This window comes from Acomys russatus, chromosome 21, assembly GCF_903995435.1.
Source record: "Acomys russatus chromosome 21, mAcoRus1.1, whole genome shotgun sequence".
NCBI classification, from domain to species: domain Eukaryota; kingdom Metazoa; phylum Chordata; class Mammalia; order Rodentia; family Muridae; genus Acomys; species Acomys russatus.
The window spans coordinates 9579919-9604914 of NC_067157.1; the positions used below are offsets into that span (position 1 = coordinate 9579919).

Below are 24996 nucleotides of genomic sequence, written 5' to 3' on the forward strand. Positions count from 1 at the left end.
AGGAGGGTCCCCCTCAGTCACAGTCATAGGGGAGGGGAGTAGGGAGAAAGCAGGAGGGAGGGAGGAATGGGAGGATACAAGGGATGGGATAGCTATTGAGATGTAATATGAATAAATTAATAAAAAAATTTTTTAAAAAAGAATTCAACTGGAAAAAAATAAGTCTAAGTACTTGGTTATAGCAACCTGAGCAAAGACAGACAAACAGGCTTCCTTATACTCCCTTCAAAGGCTTATCATACATGATGCACACACACTTTTTCTAACTTCCAGGGTAGATGAAGTTATAGACCTGGCAAAAAAGACAGACTGGGCCACAGAGATAATGGAAATATCATGTAAGGATAAAGAACCTTTAACATTCTATTTATTTATTTTTCTTTTTTGAGTATGTATGTGCACGTATGTTATACATGCATGTGTGGGTACATGTCTGTGTTCAACAGGCTAAAGTTCACACTGGTCTTTACCATGCTCCACTGTGTTTGTCGAGGTCGGGTCTCTTTCTGAACTTGGAGCTGCCAGTTTGCCTAGTGCAGCTGGCGGCTTGCCCACATTCCATCCCTGCCTCTCCAAATGCTGGAATTACACGTACAGCCAAACCTGAGAACACAAAACCAAATGAAAAAGTACTGGAGTCACACAATGATTGATATACGTGTGTGTGTGTGTGTGTGTGTGTGTACACGTGTGTACCTTAAAAGTGTACATCTGGCCTGGTGTGGTGTGGCAGTGATCCTAGTACTTGGGAGGCAGAGGCAGGCAAATCTCTGTGAGCTCAAAACCATCTTTATTTACATAGTGAATTTTAGACAAGCCAGAGCTACAAACTGAGACCCTGTCTCAAAAACAGAACAAAAGAAAAGTACACACTGGGAGTCTGTTTAAAGTAAACTAAATGCAATCACTTTAAATACAGCTTTAGAGTCTAAATCACTCACTTGATAACAGTCTAAAAATCTCAGTCAACACTGCGATTGTTTTTGTAGCCAGACTTCTTGCCAGCCTTCTTAGCTCCTTGAAAGAGGGCGAGAAGTACCCTGTCTCTCCAACACTGGCTCCCTCAGCACACCATTTGTGTGCGATGAGAACACAGGGTTAGGGGCTAACTTTCCCCACGGTTATATGGACAGGTGGGAAGACATATGACAAACATGCAAGCAAGTTAAAACATCAAAGGTAAACAGACTGCAGGATTGCCTCAATCTCTACAAAAGGCCTGCACATGTGCAGTTCATACAAAATAATAATTAATAAAAAATAAATATTTTAAAATTAATTACCAATCAGAAGAAAATTTATTTCTCCAAAATGTTTTGCTTCTTTATACACTAAAGCTAAATCAAATACAAACAAAGGTGGCATCTCTCGAGGCAGCTTTGACATAGATGTTCATAAGTAAGGTTATTTTCATTGTAACGAATCACTTGCAGAAAAATCCGGCTGTGTGGCCATGACAGGAAGTTGTCTTCAGAGCTTAGGGCAGCACAATGAAGCAAGGGTATCAGAACTTTACATGAAATCTGGTTCTGGCCTCAGGACCCTGATTTACCTCACTGTTCTTAGATGTTTGTCATCTGTAAAACTGAGGTGCTGATCTCCACAGAGTGGTCCTAAGAACACAGTGTGATAATCTGCTGAAGACAAGCAAGTTACCAACTGACAGAGCCAGTATCTTGGCACCTTCACACTGTCAGGTTGCTATCTACAGGAGAAAAAAATAACTTATGATAGATTAAGAACAAGCATTCATTTAATATTGCCGCTCATATTCCAGCTGTGTGTCCATATAGCAATAAAATGCGGGGCACAGATGGACTCTGCCGTTAATCATTTCCAAACGCGACTGGCTCAGCATGTTCGTATTAGAACCTACCAGCCCAGGTTCCAAGGATAAATACAATCGCCCCTATCTCAAATGTCTTCACCACACAATGGAAATGACAATAGAATGGGAACCACAGGACATATAAACCATACAGTGACTCACTGGTGGTCAGGAACTGTTCCCTGTGGGGGTGCTGGCCTGTGACCTCCCTGTGGAAGGCTGGAGACAGGAGGATTCAGGCAGTCTGGCAAACTGGGAAGCTTCAGGCTCAGTTAAGAGATCCTGTCTCAGAACAGAGGGTAAACAGTGGTAGAGAAGCGACAGCTGTTGTCTAGCTCTGACTTTCAGAAGGGCACAGAAGAGTAAGTGCATCTGCATGCACATATGCATACACACACACACACACACAGAGCGAAAGACAGAGAAACTCTTAAATTGGGGTTCTGACTGGCAGTCTAATAACCTAGATAATACATATAAAACTTCAAATTCACTATGTTTTGGGGAGCAGGAATGCTGGGGATCAAATTGTGTAAGCAACCTAGGCAAGCATTTTACCATTGAGTGACATTCCCCTTTGGAGGAGGTATGTCCCTGAAGCGGGCTTTGAGGTTAGAAAAGCCCCTGCCAGGCTCAGGCTGTCCCTGTCTCTCTGCCTGAGGGGCAGGATGAAGAGCTTCCACTTACGGCTCCAGCACCATGCCTGCCTGCCTGCAGCCATGCTCCCCACTAACCCTTTGAAACTGTAAGCAAGCCCCCCAAATGAAATGTTTCTAAGCACTGCCTTGGCCATGGTGTCTCTTCACAACACTAAGACACTAGTTTGTTTGTTTCTGTTTTGTCTCTTTCTTCTCACTCCTACTGCAGACTTGCACGCTCCTGCTTGGCTCCATCCTCCAGTGTGGCTCATTTCCAGCATTAGGGAAAGAAAGGGGGCAAGCAAGCCCCCCTCGGCGAGGTATCATTGTTAGAGCACTCCTAATCCAGCTTTTCCACTCACCCGCCCCAGATCCACTTTGCTCTTTTTCTCATTTGGTTCGTCTCTCTGTGTAGTCCAGGCTGCACTCTGACTTACAGCTCCCCACAGCCCACATCTCTGTTTCCCAATTGCGAGTTTCCAAGCATGCACTCCGCTGCCTGGCTCCGCTGCGCACACTACGCTTGTGACAGCCATGCTTCATCATCACCCTGACTGTATCTGGAGTGAACTACAATCCAGAAATGGCGGGCACACCTGAGAGACGCTTTCTGCTTGCTTTGAAGTGGATGAGTCCACTTCTGGTCCAGATCTTTGAGGTAGGAAGAAGACACACCTTTAATCTGGCCATACCTTCAGCTGGAAGCCTATACACGGACATGGAATAAGGAAGGTTTTGCTCTTTGCCTGCTTGCTCTCAGCTTGCTAGCACACCCATTCTTTCACCCAGTTGGAGTTTACTTCTTTGGGATTCCAGCACACGCTAAAGACCAGCTGAGATACCCAGTCTTAGGGGACTGAGCAGCTATGAGAGTCTCAGATTGGCAGCCATTGTTGGATTAGTTGAACTGTAGCCTGCAAATCATCCCAATACATTCCATATCTATGGAATATATATGTATTCATTCACACATATAAAAATATATGTTCATTTCTTAAGTTCTGTGACTCTAGAGAACCCTGATTAATACAGTCTTAGATGTTCAACTCTAAACATGAACTACCTCAAAACCAGAATTTTTCCTTCACTATTCAGCATGTTTCTGTTAAGTATTCAAGTATAAGGAATAATTAAATGATGAAGGTATAAGAAATCCTTTATAGGGCAGATCTGGGCCCAGGGGTTCTACTCAAACTATGGCACCAACCAAGGATAATATGTACAGTAAACATCGACTCCCTACCCAGATCTAGCCAATGGTCAGGACATTTTCCACAGATGAGTGAAGAGTGGGGACTGACTTTCACACAAACCCTGGTGCCCCATATTTGACCATGTCCCCTTGATGGGGAGGTCTGGTGGCACTCAGGGGAAGGATAGCAGGCTACCAAGAAGAGACTGGATACCCTAGGAGCATATACAGGGTGAGGTGATCCTCCTCAGTCACAGTCATAGAGGGAGGAGAGTAAGGGAAAATAGGAGGGAGGGAGGAATGGGAGGATACAAGGGATGGGATAACAATTGAGATATAATATGAATAAATTAATAATTAAAAAAGGAAAAAACAAAAAAGGAATCCTTTATATTGTTGGTGAAGGGACTCCAAGAGACTCCCAAAACAGTATAGACTTTTGCTGTTGCCTTTAGTTGCCTCTAAGAGGTTGAAGGTAAGTCCCTATTGCAAATGATACTATGTACTTTTTCGCAGAACTTGGAGAAATAGAGCTGGATCTGACCCAAAAGCTTCCTCCCTGAGGACTAGTTTTCGTAGTACCAGAAGACAACACACACGCTGCCAAGAGAGGGCAGTAACCAATATTCCTACATTTGTGATGGCTGTGGGCCACAACAATGCGCAGCATAGCAAGATACCCCTAGAGGTGCAATAGTGGTTCTTATGTCACCGTGGTGAGCAACAACTATCTAATGGGATGTTAGGCATTCTCAACAGGATGGCAATAACGCCTGGTGCTGTAAACTTAGTCCACCATAGGTAGCTTGTGAGGTCGTGGGTCTTGGAGGAGAAGACACTATTGCTACTTTGCCAAACCAGTAAAATTGCTAACCACATTCTAAATACTTATCCTTATACCCACAGTTAAGTGTAGCACTCACCCCTTCTTTTTACAACAGATGGAGATCAGGACAGAAAGCTACAACTGGTCACAATGCAGCAGAGAACAGCTAACCAGGAGGTGCCTAGCCCCAGTGGGTATATGTTTACATACAATACAGCCCCCACCCCTAAGGCTCAGGGAGCACTGAGGAAAAAGAGGCAGAAAGATTGGAAGAGCCAGAGCAGCAAGACCGCATCTGCTAGATATTACAGGAAGCTACACCCAACCAACCTTAACAGCATGGCTGCTTAAACAAGACATGGACAACGCTGTGGTATGCATGTTTTGTGGGCTATTTGTCACTGGATAACCACTTAGGGGTCTCATCCTTGAGCAAGACTAACTACCCCTCTCCCTGCAGCCCTGAATTGCCTGTAGCTCTTCATCTGGGGGTGGCGCCACATGGGATGTCATCCACTTTGGCATGTCAACTAGCCATGGCTGGTTAGCTGTTCTCTGCATTGTGACCAGTTGTGGATTTCTGCCAGTACTCAGTAAGGTATGGAGGGGACCTCTGGGGACAAAGGCATGTGACTCCAGAACAAAGGACAGAAAAAGAAAAGAAAAGAAAAGAAAAACAAACCCAGAACCTCTAGGCCGGTGGCTCTCACCCTTCCTAATGCTGCGACCCTTTAATGCAGCTCCTCATGTTGTGGTGACCTCAAACCATAAAGTTATTTTCGTTGCTACTTCATAACCGTAATTTTGCTACTATTATGACTCATAATGTAAATATGTGAGACGTGATTCCTATGAAAGGGCTGTCTGATCCCTAAAGAGGTCACAGCACACAGGCTGAGAGCCCTGCTCTCGAGCAGATCAGTCGCCATTCTCGATGTCAGAGCCTCCTTGGCACTGCTACAGTCAAGACCCTTCAAAAGCTCCCGAAGACTGCCCACCATTCCTCCCCACTTCAGGCCTTACACAAGATGTCTACTCCCCCCATCACTGGAGGGTTCTGCAGAACGGGAGGAAAAAGAGGCATACTGGAACTACAGGAGGGAGTGAAGGGGAGAGGTAAGGGGTAAGATATGATCAAAATAGATTCTGCATACACAAGCTACTTTTTTTTTTTCTTCATAGAAGCTGCTAGACTGCTGAGACTGCTTGATGCACAAGCCTGACGGCCTGAGTTCAAGTCCTCAGTACCCACAGAGAAAATCCAGGGGTAGACTCCTACCCAGTGCTGGGGGATTAGGAGACAGGATTGCTGGGGCTTGCTGGCCTAGCTCCAGGACAATTTGAGATTCCAGACTGAGGGACAGATGGAAGTGATGGAGCAGGGCACTGATGTCCTCCTCTGGCCCCTGTGTGTGTGCCCCTAAGCAGACACCACACCCTTCCTACCTGCACCTACACTAACAGAAAGGAAAGAAACTGCTAAAACAGACTCTAAACATCAGGGTTTTGCTACCAGCAACTTCAGGCAACTAAAATCATTTTCTGTTGCTTTGGGGTGGTTTTACATTTTGCCAGTGAGAGAATCAGTTCAGAGGGAGAAGTGACATGCGTGCACTGTAACTTCAGGCTGTAGGCTTTGTGAGATGTGAAAAGCCTGGGTGTTTTTCCTTGTCTGGGATCAAGACGATACTGCCTCAGACATGTGGCTCCACAGGATGCTGCTGGCACAGGGGTTTGGTTTTGTTACCTTCTGTTTGAGGGAAAGTGAATGCAGTAAATTCCATAGAACCCATGTGGCTGCGATAAGTGTTCTTAGCACTGTGTCAGCTGCATTTTCCTCTGGAGTTGCGGTTTTGGCTCTTCTCAAGCAGCCCCTGTGAACTTTCCTGCAGCTCTGCTGAACACTGGGGGAGGCGCTGCCACAGCTCAGCTGAGCGGCGGCTGCTGTTGCTCCGGTTGAGTATTTCGCTCAGCTGTTCTGTCATAATTGTTTGCTTACTTATAGTTCTCTAACTTAATAAAAATGCTCTTAAGATAATTATGATGAAGTAAGACAACTGTAAATCCAGAAAAAAAGACACACTTCCCGTCCTTGTTGACCTGCGGATGCAGAGGCTTTCTTTGACCTTGGTTCAGCACCTGAGTCAACAAACTGACTGACTCTTTGCCTCTTGCCACAGGCCCCCTGCCCATAACATTCTCCATGACTCCAACTGCCCATACGATACAAGATGGGCAGAAAATATTCTGTCTTAGCCCGGGTTCTATTGCTGTGAAGATACACCATGACCAAGGCAACTCTTATAAAAGAAGGCATTTGATTGAGGGCTTGCTCACAGTTGCAGGGGCTCAGTCATTCTGGTCATGGTGGGAGCATGGCAGTGTGCATGCAGGCAGGCATGGTGCTGGAAAAGGAGCTGAGAGCTCTGCATCTTGACCCACAGCAGAGAGAGACTCTGGCCTTGGCTTGGGCATTTGAAACTCTAAGGTTCACACCCAGTGACACATTCCTTCCAACAAGGCCACCCCTCCTAGTGCTTTCAAACAGTGCCACTCCTTAGTGACCCAGCATTCAACTCCATGAGCCATGGGGGCTAGCCACTCTCACAGTCTAAGCTCTAAACACTGATCACAATCTTTCTCTCCCTATGGGCCATAAGTCCAGAAAAACAGTTTACTTCATTTGTGAGCCATGCGACTCAGGACTGTGACACTTGCTTTATGTTTTCCCATTTAAAAAGTTCCTTCTTAGCCAAAATTTTAGTTCAGATGTTGTCTAGCCAGGCTCTAAAAAATAAAATAAAATAAATAATAATAAAATAAAAAATCCCCACTCCCAGCCTTTCAAATGGGATTTATGGCACACACAACGAAGTATGCCTAGAAAAATCACTAGGTCATAGATGCCGAAAACCTCCAGCAATTAGCATCTGTGCAGAGCCACAGTTAAGGCAACCTTCACTCACATCTTTGAAGGACTCCATGAGGTTAAAAATCCCTTTGGATGAACCAATGCAATCACATTCCAGTTCATATCTGATGCAAATAATCAGAGTTTCAGAGCTTAAATATTTATTAAATAAACTGACTGAAACTAGGAGTTTGGAGTATCTAAGTACAGACTCATTCTTTAAATGAAAAATTAATAAACAGGTTAAGTGCATAAATGTAATGTCAATATATTTATTGTAGTTTTTTATTTTACAGATTTGGACAACTATGCACAAAATCAGGGCTGATGTCAGAATTGGCTAGCTAAAGAACAGCTTTTAAAAAATATGAATTCTGAATTGCTATTTAAAAAGGTAAGACATGTGCTGGGTAGGGGTGGTGCAGAAATTGTGGGAGTGGTCAACCAATGTCTGGTCCAGCTTGAGACAATGCCATCAAAGGGAGCCCACCCCTGACACTGCTGAGAGGGCCAGGATAGCCCAGAGACCCACGATAGAACCAAACATGAATGGCAAAAAATAAAAAAAGTCAATGGACTAATTCCTAACGATACTCTGCTATACTCATAGGCTGGCGTCTAGCCAATTGTCATCAGAGAGGCTTCACCCAACAACTGAGGGAAACAGATGCAGACACCCACAGCCAAACATCAGGTGGAGCCTGGGGAATCCCAAGGAAGAGGGGAAGGAAGGACTGCGGGAAGCAGAGGGGTAAAGGACACTAAAAGCAAAGCGTAGTCAACCAACCTGAGCTCACAGGGGCTCACAGAGACTGAATCGTCAAGTGGGGCCCTGCACAGCGCTGACCTAGACACTCCACACATGGGACAGCTGTGTAGCTTGGTCTTCTCACGGGACTCCTAATAGTGGGAGCGGGGGCTGTCTCTGATTCTGCTGCTTCCTTTTAGGGCCCTTCCCCCCTTCGGGGCTGCCTTGTCTAGCCTTAATGGAAGAGGAAGTGTCTAGGCTTACTGAAACTTGATGTGCCGTGGCTGGTTGACGTGCACTGAGGCTGGCCCTCTTCTGAAAAGAAAGGGAGGAGAGCATGGGAGTAGGGGGGGAGGGAGGGGAAACTGCAGTCAGGATGTAAAATAAATAAAATTTTTAAAAAAACATGAAAATCTGTGTGTGTGTGTGTGTGTGTGTGTGCGTGCATGTGCGCGCGCCCCCCCCCTGCAAATCCCTCCTCAGGAGTCAAGGATAAAATAGTATGTAGTTCTCTTTCCATTACATACTTAGGTGAGATTCAAGAAAGCCTACAGTTCATAAGCACATTAATTTTGTATCTCCTGTTAAAAAAAACCAAATGCCTTGTAAAGAGAAACACAGTGTTATGGTCTGGGTGTGGCTCAGCTTCCAAAGGTCGACTGCTGGGAGACTGTGCCCTGTGTGAACAAGGGAGACAGTTATTAGAGAGAGACTACCCCATGCCTTGGCAGCGTCTGCATCGCTGGTCTCCATCCACTCCTCCTCAGCCGGGACTCTGCCTCCATTCTGTTTAGATTCTAGTCACCAGAACAGCAGCTAAATAAATGCATTTGTTTCGTGATGCTGGGGGAGTACCCAAGATACACACCTGACCTTCAATAACCCTCCTCCCAGTAGTAATCCAGTCTCAGGTAGTTTGTTACAGCAACTCGAAATGGATTAAGACAACCACTGAGCCACACAATGAGTTGAAATGAGAGGTAAACACCTAAGACCAACACGTATACACAGTTAACCTGAAAACTGCGTACTCCACGGGGGATGGACACACTGCTTCTTAGTCAGCTCTCACCGGGACAGACGACTTTGTTTCAGCACTTAGCTGCAGTCATTGGCTTTGTTTAGAAACCTGTATTAAGAAGTGCAATGAGGAGCCGGGCGTGGTGGCGCACGCCTGTAATCCCAGCACTCGGGAGGCAGAGGCTGGCGGATCGCTGTGAGTTCGAGGCCAGCCTGGTCTACAAAGTGAGTCCAGGACAGCCAAGGCTACACAGAGAAACCCTGTCTGGAAAAACCAAAACAAAGAAAAAAAGAAAAACCACCACTACCACCACCCACACAAGAATTTAGCTTGTTATCTCTCTGTCTCTGTCTCTCTCAATATATATATGTTAATGAATAAAAGGTTGGGGACAAATTGGATAGAGAAATGATGGAAAGCCTGTGTGTAATGTTTGGACTTTTGATTTCTCTGTTAACTTAGTTATTAAATGCAAGGAAATGGTTATGAATTTATCATTTTAGTTTATCACTGTTGCTTTTTAGGCAAACATTCACAGATTCTCCAACAACTCTAGCCAGTGGCAGTAGGTCCTCTGCTACAGCAACTACATTAAAGCAGGAGTCATTGGTACCGTGTCCTCAATTTTATTTTAACATCTTGAAAACAGATGCATCCTTAGCCATGTAGGTGTGAGCTGATATAAGCTGCTACAGGCATAGGCTCAGTTTGCAGGGCACAGACCACTGTCAACTGGAGGCACACAGCTCTTGACTATTTCTCTTCTCCAAAACGTCAGTACCCGCCACACCCACTTACATGAAGACTTGTGCTATGAACAGTAACTATTAAACCCAAGGAAGGATTCTGAAGTGATGAAGGGCAAAAGTTTCCAGAACAATATTGAAATTGCTGAGGTTGTGGGAATAATAGGGTCCATCATCAATATGTGAATGATTTCAAATGCTGTGCTAGTGTGCAGAATCTACAGATTAGTGCAAAATTGATTACTTTAATCAAAATCCTGGGATTAAATAATATCATAGTTTTTTTAAATATTAACTTCCTTAAAATTATCCTAAGATAGCACTAAGTAATGAAAACTTGAAAAATTCAGCTATAATTGATGAATGCAGTAATTTTCCAAGCATATAATATCCTTATATACTTAAGAGCCTATATATGCAAACCTCTTGGAACACAGTTAACTATATGAATTTAGAATACAGATGGTTATTTAACTATGTCTGGTTTTGTGCTAAGTGCCACTGAAAAATGGTACTTCCACCCCCTACTAAGTAGTAAGCAGAGCGCCCAGCCCTGCCAGGTGCTAGGACTTCATCCTCACTGCCACCATTGGCAGCGGGGAAGGCTACACAGGAAGCCTGACCTCCCATGAGCACCCAGAAGCAATGGCACCCCATCCACTCCCTGCCTGAGTGCTGGTGACAAAAAGGCCCAGGCAGAGTCAAAACTTCAGACGCTGCCAGAAGTGATGAGGCCACTTCAACCCTATGATGTCTTGGGAACAGTAAGAAGGACTCCCGTGTCTTCCAGACAGGGAGGTGTCATGGGGGACCCAGCAGAGAGCTGACACTTGCACCTTTGCCTAGAAGTAACAAAGAGTTACCCTGATACACAGAATTTCTGCATTTTCTGGCAAAAATAAGGAAACAGCCCCTTCTCCTGCTGGGGAGGGGTCAGAACACAGCCAACCACAGCAAAACATTTAAATACGATCCAGAGTTCCCTACATTCATATCCAACAGGTACAGTGTCAACTGAAAATTGCTATGTGAATTTTGAATACAGATGAATCTGTAAGTATTTCTGGCTTTTTTGCTAAGTGCCACTGGAAATTTGGGAGGGCTCCTGGCACACAGATATATTTCATTTGCCAGCATGGACACAGCAGAGATGCTGGAAGGGTTTTAAAACATCCACCAGGAAAGCACATCAGGAAGTACGTCCAAGGACTTGTAAGAAATGGAAAAAGATAAAGACCCAGTGGAGACACAGAAGATGTAAACTGACATTCTGAACAACAGATGGAGTGGGTTAGCACACCCGAAGAGGAAACAGCAGAACCTTCTGAGCAACAAGATGAAAACAGAGCCAGAGCTGCAGCAGCAGCAGCAGCAACAACAACAAAACAAAAATGGATGAGCAACACCTCAGGTACCCATGGCACTACCACAGAATCTAACATTCTCCAGAAGGAGAAATATGCCTGCGTTAAAAACACCTGAAATAATGGCTGAACCCTTTTCAACTGTAGTAAAGACAGTCTCAAATTGATTCTAAACTTCCAGAATGAATCCAACACAAAGACATATGTATCAGTCATTTTTGAGAAACAGAAAAAAAATCCTAAAAAAATTTAAAAAAAGAAAAAAATACTAAAGCAGTGAAAAGAGAGGTCACCTTATCACTTGAAGGCAGCAGCTCCTACGCCCAGAGGACAGGAGGAACTGCAGCTTTTTAAGTGCTGAAGAAAAGAATTGTTGTCGTTGTTGTTGTTGTTGTTGTTTTCAGATTAAGGGAAGACCCGCACACTCTCTCACCAGCAGACCTACCTGAACAGAACAACAGAATGACACTCATAAACAAAAGGAAGAGTGGAAAAGCGAGCTGTGGGCACCAGGGACGACAAAGGAGCACAGTAAGCAAAGCGCTTCTTCTTGTGTTTCCTAAGTCATTTTTGATAACTTGGTGCCGCCGTCTGATGTGGCCCTAAAAGAAGAAAGAGGAAATGCTTCAGAGGACCTTGGGAGAGGGCAAAGGGCATAATGGAGATGAAGTGGCCCAGCCCTGAACAACCAAGGCAGTAAATTCATGGAATTATGTCCTGTCAGAACAAAACCTAAGCCCAAACAAATAAGACACAACAGGAAAATGAACTTGAATCCATCTGGCTACTAGAATTGTACTTACAAATATCGTGGGTAAGGTAGAAAGCATTGAGAGAAACTGTAAAAACATAATGAACTGAACAAAAATGAGAACACAGCTACGTCTGTGTGGCATAGCGGCAGCAGAAGGAAACTTAGAGCCATATACATACGCCAAATAAAAGAAAATGTAAGGGAAAAATGCACATTTCTACTCTGTAAACCTCAAGGAAAAGCAATGTGAACCAAGAAGCGAGATGAAGGAAACCATGACAAGGGACAATCGAACTGGAAAACTCGGTAGAACCAAGTCCTGGATCTTTCCAAGAAAATGGGATTTACAGTGTGTAGCAAGACTGCCACAGAAGACAGGAAACCTGGGGTCTAACTATGAGCAACAAAACAGAACTGGACCTGCAGAACCCACAGGCTAAAGAGAGCGTGCGTGCGTGGCGGTGCCACAAAGTCTGAAAATAAGACAAGTTGGGTCAGTTCCCACCCAGACCCAGGTAACAGCAGCCCCTGGGGACTATGCCTTTAAACATAGGCATTTTATTTGGAAATGTCTAAAATGCTGTTAAGAGTGGCAGTTTGTGGTTTCATTTCATGTTATAGAAGCCATCTGCCATGAGCAGGCAGTAGGCGGGCCCAGCTCCTCCAACAGGGCTCATCCCAAACCTCCCCTGGTAGAAGGAGGGGGCTGGGGGGTGGACTGTGGCCTGCGTCTGTGGGGGAAGACTGTACTCGAATCCACTAGGTCTCTCTGGAGGATTTTAGAGGGCCCTTGAGGCTGGGGTCAGAAATGGAGTATACAGAACTCCCAGCTGGGTCCCTGAGTCCTTGCTGCCCCAGACCAAAAAGAACCGGGAAGCAACATAAGCTGGCGCCTGAGAGCTGAGGCGCCCGGTGAAGTGCTGCTCCTGTGAGGCCCCAGTGAGGTAAGTCTGCAGCAGGCCGAGGCCGTGCCTCCCTCACATGAGGCCTCCGGATCAGCATCTTCAGAAGCAGATAACTGGAAGTGGTTAGTCTGTGTCTCTTGCTATGATAAAGCACTCTGGCTAAAACCAACCTGGGGGAGGAAAGAATGCATGGCTAACAGTTCTCCACCACAGCTCACCATTGAGGGAGGGCAGGGCAGGAACCTGGAGGCAGGGAGCCCTGTAGAGGCTATGGAGGAGTGTGGCTGACTGGCTAGCTCTCAGGCTCATATACATTTCATATACCTCCCAGGACCACCCACAGTTGCTGTACCTGCCCACATCAACCATTAACCAAAAAAAAAAAAAGTCCCAAGAGAGTCGATTATTTCATAGAAACCCTTCAAATCCAGATGGGTTCACTGTAATTTTTATTAAAGAGGAATGACTCTCTGACAGGAAAAGCATGGTGTTCCCTAAAAGGCTGTGGAGGGACAGGAAGGGGCTGATGACTCTGAATCTGAGTTGAGGCTGGCCCCTGAACAGCTACAGGATTTTGGAAGATCAGTCAATGGTGTCAAATGAGTTAGAATCCAGAGCAGAGCTCTTGGCTCAGTTTGTTCTGAATTCCTAAACAAGGGCTGTGGAGTCGGAAACTGAACACATTGCTTGCTTATCCCTCCCTCCAGTGATGAGGCCTCGGAATGCAGTTGGTGACTAACCCTCCAAGGAGATGCCTTCTTCAGCTGTTGTGAGGAGCCTTCAGATGAACGTGGGCCAGACTGAGCAGAGGCAAAGGCTCAGAAGGCCCCGGAGCGTCTGTCCACCCCAGAACTGCCCACCTTGTTGCAAGCTCTACAGACAAGTGATAGCGCTTCTTTACCCTTAACCCCATCGGGAGCAGGCCTGGGTCCCGATGAGCACCTAGTGTTTGTCCAGGATGAATCGGAGGATTCAGAAAACTACTTCCTCTCTGGTGGGAGCGCAGAGGGCAGTATCTCATGGTTCCTCTGGGCTCAGGAACTGGGCCGTGACAGTTTGCTGCTACTCATGCATAGCTGGCAAGGAAGGCAAACCCCAGCAGCCGTGGGGAAAATGTCCACCTTGGTTCTGGTGGACAGCCCAAAGATTCTGGGCCCCTTCCTCAAGTGGCAAAGAAGCTCAAGTGCACAGCTGAAGGCTGTGACCACACATCTGTGTGGCCAGATCACTTCAAGTAGCACCTTGAAACATAAAACCACAGAATCTCATGAGGAAGTTGGGTTTTTAAGATGCTTTGTTGCTTTGAAGAAGGGTGTGATGGCATTTATGTTGTGGCATTCGTTCTCCCTTTATCAACCTGAGCAAAATACTCAGGCCCTGGGCTATAAAGATCAATTACCTGACCCTCCCCTGAATGGACCTTATTCTGCACAGCTCTACTTGGTCATTTTTTACATTTGTATATAGGACTTAAAAAAAAAAAAAAAAAAGGTATGAGACAGTTTTGTTGTTTATTTGGGTTTTTATAAATTAAAATCACATGATTTGAAGTTTCAGTTTTCCTTAAAACAAACGAGACAAACCAGTCCAAAAAAAGAGAAAAATAATATGGGTATAAAGATCCTTATAAGAATATTAGCAAGCAGAACTCTGGAAGAGAACAAATATTATATCCATTTACTTATTAGTGACTTATATAAGCTTGGTTCAATGCCTACAATTCATCAATGCAATCTACCACACTAACAAAATAAAGAAGAAAAATCACATACTAATAATTACATCATTTGAACTGATACAGAAAAGGTGTATGAGCAAACTTAGCATAGATTAGTTATTTCTAAAAAGCTTTTGGAAAAACAGGAATGTAAGAGATAAAAGAAAGTCTACACTAACCTACATCCTGTTTTCTACCTACTAGTGAGGGAAAATCACATCGTAATAATTAAATGCCAAGCATAAGAAGAAAATAAGACTACTTGGTCTGAAAAAATGGGTCAGTGTCAAAACCTTTGCCTAGTATGTATGAGGCTGTGGTTCAACTCTCAGGTCTGACAAAAAGACAACACCCCAACAGAACACGCTATGTCTGTCTGATGTTGGTTTGAAATGGTGGAGAATTGTAAACTGCGCACGGATATGCTCACCTGTAATCCCAGCAGAGACAGAGGCAGGGGCATCAGGAACTCAAGGTCGTCCTTGGTGGCAGGGCAGGGTTAGGCTGTCTGTCCTAAGCAATGTGAGATTCACAACTCAAAAATAATTTAATTTAAAAAACTGAAAGGAAATTAAGAACTATAAAAGGGATCATTATAAAATGCAGCAATTGGGGCTAGAGCCATCAGCAATTGGGGCTAGAGAGATGGCTCAGTGGTTAAGAGCGCCGCCTGCTCTTCCAAAGGTCCTGAGTTCAATTCCCAGCAACCACATGGTGGCTCATAACCATCTGTAATGTGATATGGCGCCCTCTTCTGGCTTGCAGGAGTACATGCAAGGAGAGCACTGTATACATAATAATAAATACATCTTTTTTAAAAAAATGCAGCAATTGCAGGCAAATTGGATAGTTGAAACTCCATGTATGAAGTAAATACATTCACCCATCTAGTGCAGAGCCCTGTAGCTATGAATTATTCACTTTAACTACTTTCCTGCTTTTGCACAGATTCTGTGGTATGGCGCAGCCTTGTCCTAGTCACAATGGGAGGGAGGAACTAAACACAGAGAGACAGAGCAGCTACTAGCCCAGCTGGAAGCCTCTCCAACACTAATCAATCACACTACTGAACGAGGCGTATCTGTCTGCGGGGCACCATGCAATAGCAGTAAATGCAATTTGGGACCTAGACTCAGTGAAATATCCCCAACCTTCACAGGATGATTATGAGGACGTGTGTGCGTGCGTGTGTGTGTGTGTGCGTGTGTATATGTGGTTACAAAAAGAAATTTAAATTTATGTGACTCAGATCTGCCAGCTTGCTAAAGGCAAGGATAATATGGCATATCTTAAATATTAAAAATAGGTTTTACATTAAAATGTAATGTAATGGGTGTAGTGATGTGCCTACAGCTTAGCGCTCCAGCTGCTGAGGCAGGAAGATCCCTAGCTTCAGGCCAGCCTGGCTTCAAGTGAGATCCCCACTCAAAAAATCAAGTCCTTACCTGCAGCTTGTCTCTGCTGAAAGAGGAATGACTGGCTGCCATAGCCTGAAAGGCGATGAAGGAGCTTTCTAAGAGGCAGCTAAACCCCACAGCGTTCTCGGCTCTGAAGTCACTTACCTACATGCACTGACAAGCATGGACGTCCCTTCCTATCCTGTTCACAGACTCCACGGTGTGAAGCCAGGGCAGCCCCACTCAGGCCGAATCCTGTTTTCCACTCTGACCACAGCCTTTAACTAGTAAGCATGACACTGTGACACAGTGGTGCCAGCAAATATGAGGTCACTCACTACTGCCTCCTGTCCCTTCCAGTCTTCAGCTGCAGTCTAGCACAGAGGCAAGAGGGACTAGGACAGTTTTTAGTACTCAGAGGCGCTATAGTCATCAAAGTGTAAGTGTCCAAAGGAATAAGTAATAGATTGCTATGGCCAAAACTGCCCAATTAGCAAGACTGTTCAAATGAGACGAACTGAAGACCCTTTAGTGAAGCCTTCTCTCAAGTACTTTCTTAAAAATTTACTTATCATATATACACAGTGTTTTGCTTGCATGTACACCAGAAGAGGGCACCAGATCTCATTATAGATGGTTGTGAGCCACCATGTGGTTGCTGGGAATTGAACTCAGGATCTTTGGAAGAGCGGCCAGTACTTTTAACCTCTGAGCCATCTCTCCAGCCCCTTCTCTCAAATATTAATGCAACATTTACACAAACAGAATGAATGTTAAACAAACGATTTGTAAACTAATTTCTGGAGCAAAAGAAAAATCTTTTATGAAAACGTAACTAATTTTTGAGATCAGTTTCACAATGGCTTAAATTTTGGGGGGGCTGGGATACGATTAGTGATAACAGATTTGCCTTGCACATGTGAGACCTGAGGCTGACTATAACGATGCTTCTCTAGTGAAAATGTAGTAATTCATTTGACTATTTTTGAACAAAACTGCCTTACTGGCTATGTTGGCACACACCTTCAATTCCAGCAGTCAAAAGCGGAGGTGAAGGCAGGGGGAATAATCTCTGTAAGTTTGAGGTCAGCCTGGTCGACCAATCAAGTTCCAGGACAGCCAGGGTTAAATTGTGAAACCTGGTCCCCAGAAGTAAGTAAGTAAGTAAGTAAATGAATAAATGCATGCTTTCCTGAATGAGACCCATATCACCAATCCTAGAAGGGCGAATGAGTTGAACAAGCTACAGCATTGTAACACTCTATATTAATGATAACGCTGCATAGTAGCTCGGCTCCTTCAAACAGGAAATGTAATTGTTTAAAAGGTTTTTAAAAATCGGTGTCTTTTACATCCCCCTTTAGGTGTAAGATAAGGCATGAAGAACATCAAGGCGGCCGTATTCAGTCTTCCTCCAGCCCCTCCAGCCCTCCCTCCAGCCCCTCCAGCCCTCTCTCCAGCCCTCCCTCCAGCCCCTCCAGCCCTCCCTCCTTCCTTGGTCTTGAGTAAGAGTGAGCTGGAGGTAACGGGCATGCGCTGTGAAACAGTTCTGTCTCTCATAGATTTGTTGGTTTGGGTGGTGGATAAGTGCATAAAACATATTCGATACAATATAAAATTTAAGGTGATGTTTCTTCCCCAGCTTCCATCCTAAGTACTCTAGCTGTGTAGACGGTTGCTGAAATGTGGAGAATTTGTGTCTGATAGTTTTAGTGTGCAATGTTTTTATCTGAAAGAATTTTTTTTTTTAAATAATAAAGTTTATAAAACAAAACTGAGACCAGAAAGAAAAAGGGTATAGAATTACAGGAGTCACAGTTACTGGTTCTTTCTTTCTGTAACTAAACACAAGATAAAATGATAAATGCCCTGTTTCCAAGACTATCATTTATGGGGAAAACAGAAAACTATTTCTCACAGTAGAAGACTGGGGCACAAAAGATCAAGGTTCTGGCATTTTTAGGATAAGAGCCACATGTCCTCCCACAGCAGTAGGGCAAGCGGAGCCAGCTCCATGTTTCAAGGCCACTCCTCCACAGGGGCAGCCTTCATGGCCTCACTAGCTCTTGAAGAATCCATCTCTTTGTACTAGCACATTGGCAACTTCTGGATTTTGGAAGGGATGGCTTTTATTTATTTTTTGTTGTGTATGTATGTATATGTGTGTAGCGTATGTACGTGCATATAGGAAAGTGTGCACGTGTGCACGCCCGTGTATGGAGGCAGAGGTTGACATTGGGTCTCCTCCACTGTGGCTTTCTGTGCTCCACCTCATCTTTTGAAACAGGTCTCTCACTCGACCAGGACCCAACACCCATGAGACTGCTGACTAGTGAGCCACAGGGACATGTCTCTCTCCACCCTCTAGCACTGGGATTGCCAATCTAAACGCAGGTCTCCATGGTGGTGTGGCAGTCACATTGCTACCATATGAATTATCATATTAGGTCAACAATAAATATTTGTTGCCATCTCTTCAGTCCCAGGGGCTTTGCTTTTTACATGGGCGGTGAAGGATCCAAACTCCAGTCCTCGTGTGTGTGTGTGTGTGTGTGTGTGTGTGTGTGTGTGTGTTGCAGGAATTTCATGGTCTAAGCCACTCCCTAGCCCCTCAGTGCTTTCGATGAATATTTTATAAAGTTGATATTAAATATCACTTTGAGTGGCCCACTGAGCCTTCATTTTTAAATAAAAATTTTTGTTTGCTACTTTCAATGTTACTAAAAAATGAAGGTATCAAAAAAAAAAAAAATGAAGGTATCCTTTAATATGCTTACTACTCGAGGTGTTTGAGACAGAGTCTCATGAAGCCCTGGCTGGCCTTTAGTTCCCTGGGAAGCCAAGGATGACCTTGACTTTCTGACTCTTCTGTTTGTACCTCTGGAGTGGAGTGATGAGATTATAGATGTGTGCTACCAGGCCTGGTTTTGTGAAGTGATGAGAATTGAAGCCAAGGCTTTGTGAGTGCCAGGTATAAGGACTCTACCAGCTGAGCTACATCCCAGTCACTCTTGAATATTTTATGATGCTATCTTCAGGTATTTAAAGAGCCCTAAAGATACTTTAGTGACATAAACTTTATATAAAGTTTTGATGCTACATCATTCTCTGTCATCAGTGTTGAACTTGGACTTTAAAGGCAAACTGTCCTATTGGAAACATCATTACCATCAGCACAGTTTGGAGAGCGAGAACGCACCTCTACTTTATTTATGTATTGGTCCACTCAACAAATATTTATTGTTGACCTAATATGGTAAGCCATATGGTATGGCTCTTCTTCCAAAGTCTTGGGGTAATAGAAGTGGGCCACCACATCTGGCTCTAATTTTAATACTCTTATGGCCAACTATCATTTTTTTTATTTTGGGTGGCTAGATTTGAACAAGGCTGTTTATATAGCGTTCTGGGATTGTTACCTGCATTTTCTGCTGATTGTTTAGACCAATGATAAACAAAAATTTACTTAAACCTAGAAGTCTAGTAACTACTGAAAGGTGTACTTAGTGGGGAAGCTCTAGCTCTCTCCTCCCACCTTCCTGTGGGTTCTGAGAGTCAGACTCAGGCTGCCAGGTACACACTGCAAGTTCTTTTTTACATGCTAAGCCATTTTGCTGGCTGGAGTTTTAAATTCACTAAGGATATTAACTTGCTTCATAAACAATATATTTTTCCACCTATAGTTTGCATTTCATTTTTGTGAAGTTAATTTTAATGCAATCCATATTAAGTTTCCTGTTAAATGTTTCTTCTCTGTCATTATGCTTTAAAAGGTCCTGCTTAGCTGGTTGAGGTGACGAGCACCTGTAATCTCAGCACTCTGGGGGGCAGAGGCATGTGGATCTCTGGGAGTTCAAGGCCAGCCTGGTCTACAAAGTGAGTCCAGGATAGCTAAGACTACACAGAGAAACCCTTTTTCAAACAAACAAACAAAGGCCCTCTTTAGTTTCAGGTCAAATGACCAGCCAGGTGGTGCCAGGTGGTGCTGCACACCTTTAATCTCCACTTGGGAGGCAGAGGCAGGTGGGTCTTTAAGTTTGAGGCCAGCCTGGTCTACAGAGTAAGTTCCAGGACAGCCAGAGCTACACAGAGAAACCCTGTCTTGAAAACAAACAAGCAGCTAAATTTGAGAGTGTGTGTTATGTTCAGACTGCATCCTTCGCTCCAAGAGCAGACTGCCATGCTGGCGTGCTGTGGTGCAAGGCCTGGGTCCTGATGGTTCATTCTTTTCAACCATGACTCTCCTCGCTGCTCCCCAGCTTAGACTCTGGAGAAAGAACCCGCTCCTACCTTGTCTTTGGACACAGAGAAGAAAATCAGGGGAGCCCTGGTCTTTGCCTGCTGCCTTTCAGTTTATTTATAGCATCTCATCTCCTCCCTCTTTTGCTCCAGTATTCCTGGACCTCCTGTTTAAATGCAGATTCTTTCTACTTCTATGGTTCAAGTTTTATGGTATTTGTCAGAAATATAACTTGGTAACTACTAAAAATAAAAGAAAGAAAGAAAGAAAGAAAGAAAAATATAGAATTTTAAAATAAATAATATGATTTTTAAAAAATCTAATCATTACTGAGGAAATGACCACCACAAAATAAAATAGTGACTGGCAGAAGTTAAGTTTTTCTATTTAAAAAAATGTCAATTGGTTGATTGAGACAGAGCCCATGCACAGCCCTGACCAGGAACTCAACGTGTAGACCAAGCTGGCCTCAAACCCACAAAGATCCACCAGCCTCTGCGTGTAGTGCTGGTATTTAAAGGTGTGTGCCACCACATCTAGCCAAGGTTTTCTTTAAAGTTCTACAGAATTTGCACACAGTATATGGTAGGCGCACGTTCCCAGCTTCAGCTTAGTTACCGTGACAAAATACCCAGAGGAAGCCACTTAGGAAGGGAGGTTTATGTGGATCGCAGTTCCACGTAGTGGCCATCTGTGGGGAAGCCAGAGCAGGGACCAGAGGCAAGTAGTCACACCACAACTCTCTCACCTCCTCTGTCAGCGGGCTCCCTCAACTCTTAAGGCAGCTTACTGTGCAGCCCAAGGTACGGCGCTGCTCACAGTAGAAGGAGCTCCCATCCTTAATGACCCCCATTAGCGCATACCCACAGGCTGAGCTGACCTAGATGCCCCTCTGAGATTCTCCTTCCATGTGATTCCAGGTGCCACTGGATACTGAAACTACCAGTCATACACTTCATACATTTTTTTTGTTGATGCTGAAAAGTGTGAATTTACTCCCAAAAATTTTATGCAAATAAATATAGGAAACTAGAGAAGAAAAACAGCAAAATCTTCCTCACAACAAGCTATCTTATATTTCACAATTAGTAAACTTCAGGTAGTCCCAGTACTTAGCACCAATGAGAACTTTACTTCCATAATGAGTACAGGAATCGAGTACATGTTTAAAAACTAACCTCAGCTGGGCCTGGTGGCACATGCCTGTAATTGCAGCATTTTAAAAATGAGGCAAGGATCTCGGGTTTAAGGATAGCTTAAACTATTTAGCAAAACCTTGTCTACAAAAGAAAAAGAAAAAAAAAAAACTGTTAGGGTTCCTTTAACCCACCAGGTTAACCCTCCATGTTAAAACTGAGAAGTGGGGGAAATTAACAGTAACCTCATCGTAGCGCGAACATAGCATAATCAGAATGTTTGCTCAGTATGTGCAATAAATACCCTGAGTTCTGTCCCCGACACTGCAAGGAAGCAACAGTGCTCACCGCCATCAAATGCCTGCCGGTGGCAGACAATGGACAGTATGCTATCCCAAACTCCACTTCCAACTCTATTCTCACGCCTACCCCAGATGCTAAACACGTTCAATACCTGACTCCTAGCAGCTTCTAGGAGGCCGTGCTACACTGCTCTGGCTGCTGAGATGCTCGCACAGCCTCCTTCTCCTCCTTTCTACCCGGGGCACATCCTGAGATGTCTCCTAATGATTCTTGCTTCCTAATACTAAAACCTTCTGTAGTTCCCTTCCAAACTCTATCAGGATCGCATGAACAACCGGATGTGACAAAAACGACATAGAAGACACTGCAGCTTCCTTCTTGTCCTCGTCTCTTCTCTCCCCTGCACACCTTAGAGGTATCTTTTAGGTGAGTGTTTTGGGGGAGGCCTGCTTGAGCACTTTGGAGATAATCCATCAGTGCAGAGCTGAATCCTCTTCCAATATGCACGTGACTGTTTTGGAAGCACATTTCTAGCTTGGCTGCCCTTCAGAGACTTTAGCCCCCATTGCGATCTTGACTTCAACCTCAAGAAGGACCCTGAGCCCAAACCTCTTAGCTCTGCCACCTGGAAACGCTCCCCACTCAGAACTCTGTACAGGATGAAGGCCTACTGCCTCAGGCTGATGCTCTGGCTGTAACTTGATACTCACAAATAGATAGAAACACAGTGGATTCTGACAATCTAACAGCCACTGTGAGGCCAAAGGTTAGCAAAACATCATTATGGGCAACAGCACGCACCTAAATTAAGACTTCCTGCAAAGGAAGACTCCTATCCACTTACTGCCCAGGGTATGGCCCCTCGCTCTGATACCCGGATGCAAACACACTCCTGACTCAAATATGCAACCATACCCAAGCCCCAGTTAGAGTTCCCAGAGAACTTCCTCTATTCAAGACTCTTGCTTCTCCGCAGATGTTCCAACTTCTCTTCTCTTCTGGAGCACAGATGTTTATATTTTGGCCTAGGATGCACTGCAGGCACTCCTTGTATCTAAACAGTAGCTAGGATTAGAAGTCTCTTCACTCAGAAATTGATTTCAGTTATTTTAACAGAATGCCTAATTCTTAACAGAAGATTTTGTTTGATCATACTTTTGTTTTCTTTCTTTCTTTCTTTCTTTCTTTCTTTCTTTCTTTCTTTCTTTCTTTCTTTCTTTCTTTCTTTCTTTCTTTCTTTCTTTCTTCCTTCCTTTCTTTCTTTCAGTTTTTTGAGACAGGGTTTCTCTGTGCAGCCTTGGCTGTCCTGGACTCACTTTGTAGACCAGGCTGGCCTTGAACTCACAGCGATCCACCTGCCTCTGCCTCCTGAGTGCTGGGATTAAAGGTGTGCACCACCATGCCAGGCCTTGTTTTGTTTTTTTCAAGGCAGTGTTTCTCTGTGCTGGCTGTCCTGGAACTCACTCTGTAGACCAAACTGGCCTCAGTCTCACAGAGATCTGCCTGTCTCTGCCTTCTGAGTGCTAGCATTAAAAGCATGTGCCACCACTGCCTAGCTTGACTTGCACTTTTAAAAATTCATTTGTTTGTATATCCCTGAACCCCACTCCACTCTGCCCAACACAAGTAATCCAGGAACGGATTCTAGGCTCCAGGACAATCTGCTTTGTCGCATGGATCCTAGGAAAGTGCTTCAGCCAAGATTAGGCTAAGACTGGCTGTGATGAGAACAGAAGTGAGTTTAGCTGAGACAAAGTTCTCCTAAGAGCCCAGAATTCCCTCTCCATACTGAACCACTCCAGATGTCAGGACACCAAGAACCGCTCACACGTAGCAGAGGGCAAGTTTCACTTGGCACAGAAGTAAAGGTAACTCAGATGCAGTGCTTGCTTTGTGTTTTCTTTTCAAGCGTACAATAGCTCAGAGATAGAGGCTACCGCGTCCCAGAAGAGGAAGAAAAATTACAGGAAATCCTGATCCACATTTGTCCAAAATCATCAAACCAATCTAGGCAACTGGTAGGCACTCACACAGTAGCTTTTTAAGTTGTCAGCAACTTTTGGCAAACACAAGAACAAAAAATAACTTCAGCGCAAATATCTGTGTTAAAGGCTGAACATTCTCACAGGTCTCTCGTCCTTAAAAGGCCTTGGGCGGGCACCTAGGAAAGGGAATTTTGCAGGAGTGCAGCCTTCTGCTCCATGAGATAACACACACTAAGATAACAAGTGTGCTGTCTTTGAGGGAAGAGCAAATTTCAGTTTCCCAGAATTCATGTAACTCCATATGTACCACTTCATACACATGTAATTTAAGGAAAATGATTTAATATTTTAACCAACCCAAGGAGCCATTTCTTATAAATTAACTTTAAGAAAATGTAAATTTAACTTTGAGGCATAAAAAACAATGTAGACTCTTTGAAGCCAGCTGGTTGCTAATAAGATTGCTTAATCACAGTCAAACGGGCAGGGGAAAAGGTTGTTTCATAGAAATATGATAGCTGCCAGTCCAATAATCACTAGTTTTGCTTTTAATATTTATCCAACGACATCTGTTCAGAACTAATGCAATACGGGTTGCTAAATCCGGAACAGATCTTTGATACTAAAATAGAGTCCAGGGCTGGAGAGATGGCTCACTGGTTAAGGGAACTGACTGCTCTTCCAGAGAACCCCAGTTCAAATCCCAGCACCCACACAGCATCTCATAACTGTCTATAACTCCAAGATCTGACACTCTCACATTGATATACCTGTAGGCAAAACACCAATGCACATAAAAGTAAAAATAAATAAACAAAAATAAAGTACAGTCCTTTCTACAATGGCTACACTAGATGTATTGAAAGAAAGAAGGAAAGAAAGAAAGAAAGAAAGAAAGGCAGGCAGGCCCCAGAAAAGCAGATGAAATCTTAACTCTGGTCCCCATCACAGAGGAACCCACATGCCCGTCCTTTTACCTTACAGTGCTGTTATGTTCATGCATATTTTTGCATGTGGAATGAAGATGAATTCAGTGCTAATATTTCACGCATGTGTGGGGTGTATATGCATGAGTGTGTGTTGGACAACTACAGGTTTATCCTCAGGAACTTCATCCAGCCAGTGACCAGCTGGTGACCGGGCCTCCACATGAGTCTTATGGTGGGACAGCAGACCAAGTCTACTTTGGAATGAACTAAGACCCAAGCAGCTGGGCACACCTGTGAGAAGTATTTCTTAGTTAAATCATCTGAAGTGGGAAGGGCCCCTTTTAGTCTGGATTTTT

General features: G+C 44.2%; 1 protein-coding gene and 1 pseudogene across 1 annotated transcript in view; one reads left to right on the forward strand and one right to left on the reverse strand.

The window, feature by feature from the left end:
* Positions 1-24996, reverse strand: part of Sesn1 (sestrin 1) — an 89334-nt gene that overhangs the window by 40128 nt on the left and 24210 nt on the right. The window lies entirely within an intron of this gene.
* Positions 13523-14186, forward strand: LOC127205344 (zinc finger protein 410-like; annotated as a pseudogene).